We start from the raw sequence: 6012 nt of genomic DNA on the forward strand, positions 1-6012 counted from the left end.
GTGGAAAGAGCTGCCGTGAGCTCCTACCACTGCACCTGCCCCACCAGCATCAGGGCCCCTGTGCTCGCTTGGCTTTGCCTCGTGATACTTCAAAAACCGTCCTGTTCCTACCTTAGACCAACCCCCTCTGTCCCCTCTCACCTTCTCAAGACATGGCCCAGCCTCCTTCTCTACTAGATAATTCCGATCAGAAAAGAAACATGCAATTATTTCCCCTACCTTAAAAATAATTATGTTAGCATACAGTATTTGTTTTTCTCTTTCTGACTTACTTCACTCTGTATGACAGACTCTAGGTCCATCCACCTCAATACAAATAACTCAATTTCGTTTCTTTTTATGGCTGAGTAATATTCCATTGTATACATGTGCCACATCTTCTTTATCCATTCATCCAATGATGGACACTTAGGTTGCTTCCATGTCCTGGCTATTGTAAATAAAGCTGCAGTGAACATTGTGGTGCATGACTCTTTGAATTATGGTTTCTTCAGGGTTTATGCCCAGTAGTGGGATTGCTGGGTCATATGGTAGTTTGTAGTTTTTTAAGGAACCTCCATACTGTTCTCCATAGTGGCTGGACCAATTTACATTCCCACCAACAGTGCCAGAGGGTTCCCTTATCTCCACACCCTCTCCAGCATTTATTGTTTATAGATTTTTTGATAATGGCCATTCTATATGGAATCTAAAAAAAAAATGGTACTGATGAACGTAGTTGCAGAGCAGGAATAAAGAGGTAGACGCAGAGAATGGACTTGAGGACATGGGATGGGAGGGAGAAGCTAGGGCGAAGTGAAAGTAGCATCGACATATATACACTGCCGAACGTAAAACAGTTGGCTGGTGGGAAGAAGCCGCGTAGCACAGGGAGATCAGCTCGGTGCTTTGTGCCCACCTAGAGGGGTGGGATAGGGAGGGTGGGAGGGAGGCTCAAGAGGGAGGGGATATGGGGACATGTGTACGCATATGGCTGATTCGCTCTGTTGTGCAACAGGAACTAACACAGTACTGTGAAGCTATTATACTCCAATAAAGATCTGTTAAAAAAAAAAATTGTGGATCCTACAATTCCCCTTCAACTATCGTCTTATTTCTCTGTTTTCCTTTACAGCAAAACTCCTTGAAATATTGCATGTATCCACTCTCTCCCATGCCTCTCCCCTACCATTCCCTCTTGAACTCCTTCCCATCAGCTTTCACACCCACTGACACCACCTTGTCAAAGTGACCAGCGACCCCAGGTTGTTGTTAAATACGCGGTCAGTTGTCCATGGTCATCTCAATGGACTGGTCAGCAGAATCGGCGGTTAAACCTGATATGCTTCTTTCACGCGGCCTCCACTGGGCCTTCTTCTTTTCCACCGGCCTCTCCTTACCATCTATTGCTGGTTCCCCATCATCTCCCCAATACTGGGATGCCCCCAGGCTCAGCCCTTGGACGTGTTTTCTATCTGCACCTGTTTCCTTGGTGACCTCAACCGATTGCATGGTTTTAAATACCATCTACGTGCCTAGGACTCCCACATTTATATCTCCTGCCTGGACCCTTCTCCTGAATTCCACACTCAATTATCCACCTGCCTACTTGACAAACTCCATCTGGAACTCAAGGTGGCTTCTGGCTTCAGACAGTGAGGAAATGAGGGCCTCAGTTAACAGCCCAGGGAGAACTGAATCCTGCCAACAGCCGCTGACTTTGCCTGGAAGTGGGTCCTCCCCAGTCATGCCTTGAGCAGACTCGGGCCCCTGCCACTTCCTCGATCACAGCCCCACGAGTAACCCCAAGCATAGGGCCCCAGTTAAGCGGCTCCTGGCTTCCCAACTCACAGGGACTGTGAGATACTAAACGGGTGTTGTTTTCAGTTGCTAAGTTTTGAGGTAGTCTGTTATACAGCTATAAGCAACTAATACACACAGAGAGGTCAAGTAACCAGTCCGAGGTCACACAGCTTGTTGGAAGGGAGTCAGGATCCAAACCCAGTCTATCCCCTAGATCTTGTGTTTTTAAACTTCCAAGAATACCACCTCCCAAAATATTCTGCATCTTGAGTTAAGATGGGCATTTCCACCAGCACCTCCACAAAGGAGATGGACACTTGTGAGCCCTGTCCCTAACAGGTTGATGGGCCTCTTCCACCCATTCACTCAGCTGCCAGATGTTGGTTCTCAGGCTCCAATCGGACCGCATCACTCGTAGATTTAAAGCCCCATGGTGACCTGCCCATCCCTGCACGGTCCAGAGCCAGTGCCCACGTGTTTGCTGCACACACCTCCTGCCCCCAGCCCACAGGCCTCCCGCACTGGTTCCTTCCTCCCAGATGGCTGTCCCACCCCCGTTTTGGGATTCTGGAGGAGCCTCCTTCCGCCCACTTCGCACCTTGGTCAACCCCTCCCCTTTATCTTCACCTCCCCCTCTGCTGGCTCCCAACCATCAGCATTTAAACAAGCCAGGTGTCCCCTGCCTAAATAACCCAGAAATAAAGATGGAAAAAGCCATCACCCTCACGGCCACCTCCAGCCACTGGCCTGACTCCTCCGTACTTCCCGGCCAAGGAAAGAGCTGTTCACGCGTCTTGTCCCAGCTTCCTCTACTCCTGCTTACTGCTCCACCGCTGCTTTGCAGCTTCTGCCCCCGGCACATGGCCGCAACAGAGGCCACTGGGGCCCTCCTCCAGCTGAGCCAAATGGATTCTTCTCGAGTCTTCCCTTCCTGGGCTTCTCTGCAGCGTTTGGCCCTGTTGACTGCTTTCCACCTTGTGAGCCTCTTCCTTCGCTCTTGGCTTTCTGGGCACCCGTGCACCTGTCTCTCTGCTTCCACCCATCAGCTCCTCGTCCTTTGCAGCCCAAACGGAGGCTCCCCAGGCGTCGGCCCCAGGTCCTCTTGTCTTCTCCTCCATGGGGAACCCACCCCGAGGTGAACAATGCCCATGTTCATTAGCTCCAGCTCAGACATTCCCTCACCCACTGACATCCCATGTAGATGGACCTTGGGCCCATCACACTGTCATACCCAGGACGGAACTCATCACCTCCCCGCAGGCCTGCAAAAAGTTGCTCTCCTCCTGTGAACCCCTCTCTGAAGATGACATCTCCATCAACCCCGCTGCCAAACCTAGAATCCGAGGATTCAGCCTCCGTGGCCCTCCCCCTCACCAGCCCCATATGGCAAACTGGGCACACCTCCACCATCCTCCATCTTCATACCCTGCTGTTTTGTTTTTGATCTGGTGCCTATTATGTGATCTCTCCCCGACTGTCCTTCTTCCCCATGAGAAGTCAGCTCCCTGAGCACAGGGCCCGGTCTGTCCAGTCCACACCTGTGCCTGCAGCACCAAGAGAGGCCAGGCATTTGGCAGGCACTCCAATATTTGATGAATGAAGGGATACAGTTTGCAGTCAGTTTTCTCTGGAATCCTTGGCTGCAGCCTGCCTTCTAAGATGCTCTTCCACTGCAACCTGCATGGCCTGGGGGTGATGGTCTGAGAGGGATGGGGGATGTCTGAGGAGACGCAAACTTTCTCCTGCACTTGACTCAACCAGAAGCCCAGGTTAGAACTAAATCACTCCTTTGGTGTCCAGCCTGGAGCAAAGGAGAGAGAGAATGCACTGCAGCAGGAGGAATGCAGGGCCAGCAAAGGAGGCATCCTGGGCGTGGTCAGCTGAATAGTGGTCCCCAAAGATGTCCACATCCTGTCCCTGGGACCTGGGAATATGTCACCTTACAAGGCAGAAGGGACTTTGCAGCTGTGATGAAGAACCTTGAGATTGGGAAGTTACCCTGAATTATCCAGGTGGACCCGCTGTAGTCACAGAGTTCCTTATAGGAGGGAGGCAGGAGGGTCAGACTCAGAAGACGTAATGACAGAAGCAGAGGTCAGAGTGGTGTGAGCCCAGGAACAAGGGCAGCTTCTAGAAGCTGGACAAAGCAAACAAATTCTGCTCTAGAGCCTCCAGAAGGAACCAGCCCTGCTGACATCTTGATCTTAGGACTACTGACCTCCAGAAATGTAAGATAATAAATTTGTGTTGTAAGCCAGTAAGTCTGTGGTGACTTGTTGTGGCAACAATAGGAAACGAATACAAATAGTGCCTACTCTTGCCTAACTACCTACCAGGTGGGTGCTGGCCGCTTCAACGGCCACTTCCTTGGTTACGGACTGAAAACTCAAGTTAAAAGCCTAGCTGCCAATGTGATGGTATTAGGAGGTGCCTAATTAGGGGTAATTAGGTCTTGAGGGTGGAACCCTCATGGGTGGAATTAGTGCCCTTACATAAGAGGCTCCAGAGAGCTCTCTTTCCACCCCGTGAGGACGCAGGGAGAAATGGATAGTCTGCAATCCAGAAGAGGGCCCTCACCAGCACCTGCCCATGCTGGCATCCTGGGCTCAGACTCCCAGCCTCTGAAACTGTGAGAAATAAATTTCTGTTGTTTACAAGCCCTCCAGCCTATGGTACTTTGTTATAGCAGCCCCAACGGATGGAGACAGCTATCCATGGTATTCTGCACAGCAGGCCCTCTTGTCTGCATTTCATCCATCAGGAATCAGAGGCTCTGAGAGGTGATGTGACTTGCCCAGGGCCGTGTGGCTGGTTGAAGCTGCACTGCTTCTCCAGGGCACCTCCACCTGTTTGGGCTTCAGTTTCTCCATTTGTCTCATGAACTGATTTGAGTAGATCAGCCCATCCACCAAACACAAGCTTTGTTGAGTTGTTAGTACAAGTTCTGGGGGGAAGACTTGCAGGAAGAAGGTTTATGCTACAGTATCTTTGGAAGTGCTGAGTGGAAGTTAGAAAACCTTTCTTGCTTTTTGCTGCAGGCCTTCTCAGAGCCTCTCAGAGATAAAAGAGTACTGCGACTGCTTGAAAGGTAGACAGTGTACGCAGCATTTCCTAACCGACTGACCCATGGGACCATTTTGAACAGAACATTGCTCGGGACTAATCTGGGGGACATCCCGCTCTGAAATGTGGACCTAGATGATCTTGACGGTCTCTTCTCATTTACAAAGGGCCAGGGTTCTACTAGATTTAACCCCGTCAGCAGGCCTGAGGCTGATCCTCATTCTGCCATGTTCTGCTCCTGAGAGGGAGGCTGGGTGGAGGCTGCCATGACGCAGCCCTCCTGTGAGTTTCCTATAACTGCACTAACAAACTACCACATACTTATGCCTTAAGACAACAGAGAGTCACCATCTCACAGTCTGGGAGGTCAGAAGCCTCTGCGCTACAATCAGCGCGTTGGCAGGGCTGCATTCCTTCTGCAAACTCCAGGGTTCTTCTGCCTTTTCTAGCTTCTGGTGGCCACTCACATGCCGTGGCTCACGGCCCCTTCCTCCGTCTTCAGCGCCAGCAGTGGCAGGTCCAGCCTCTCTCGCTGCCTCCCTCTTCCACTTTTAAGAGCTCTTGTGGTTCCACGGGACCCACCTGGATCCCCCAGGCTAGTCTCCTGATCATGAGGTCAGCCGATTAGCAAGATTAATTCCATCTGCAACCTTAACCCCCTCTCGAGGTAGCATCCATTCACAGGTTCCAGGGACCAGGGCGTGGATGTCTTTGAGGGGCCGTTACTCTGCTTCCCTCAACTCCTTTGCTCGACTCTGAATTCAGCACAGTAACGGCTCTCATTCCTGCGCTGGTTATTCTCTCACCACAGCTCTCAGAGCGGCGGGCTCCCATCACCCCACCTGACAGGAAACTGAGGCTCAGAGGTGTGAAGTCACCTGCCGAGGCCACCCAGCCAAGAGCAGTCAGGCTGGGACTCACGTCCACATCCACCCGTGTGCCCTTGCTCTTGGCCACCATGGGTGAGGGTCTGTCACCCACCATGGACCAGCTCCTCCCCCAGTGAGAGCCCCCGGCTGCTTCACGCAGAACAGCGGACATGGTCCTAGGCTCTACGCATCGCTTACACAGACCAGTGACCCCACTTTTCTGAGACTCAGGGTCCTCCTCCCTGACCTGGGCCTCCCCGCCTGGTGTGTGGAAGGATCCAATGTGCAGAGACCCCGC

Source organism: Monodon monoceros, unplaced genomic scaffold, assembly GCF_005190385.1.
Source record: "Monodon monoceros isolate NGI ecotype Baffin Bay Population unplaced genomic scaffold, NGI_Narwhal_1 Super_Scaffold_13, whole genome shotgun sequence".
Taxonomy (NCBI): domain Eukaryota; kingdom Metazoa; phylum Chordata; class Mammalia; order Artiodactyla; family Monodontidae; genus Monodon; species Monodon monoceros.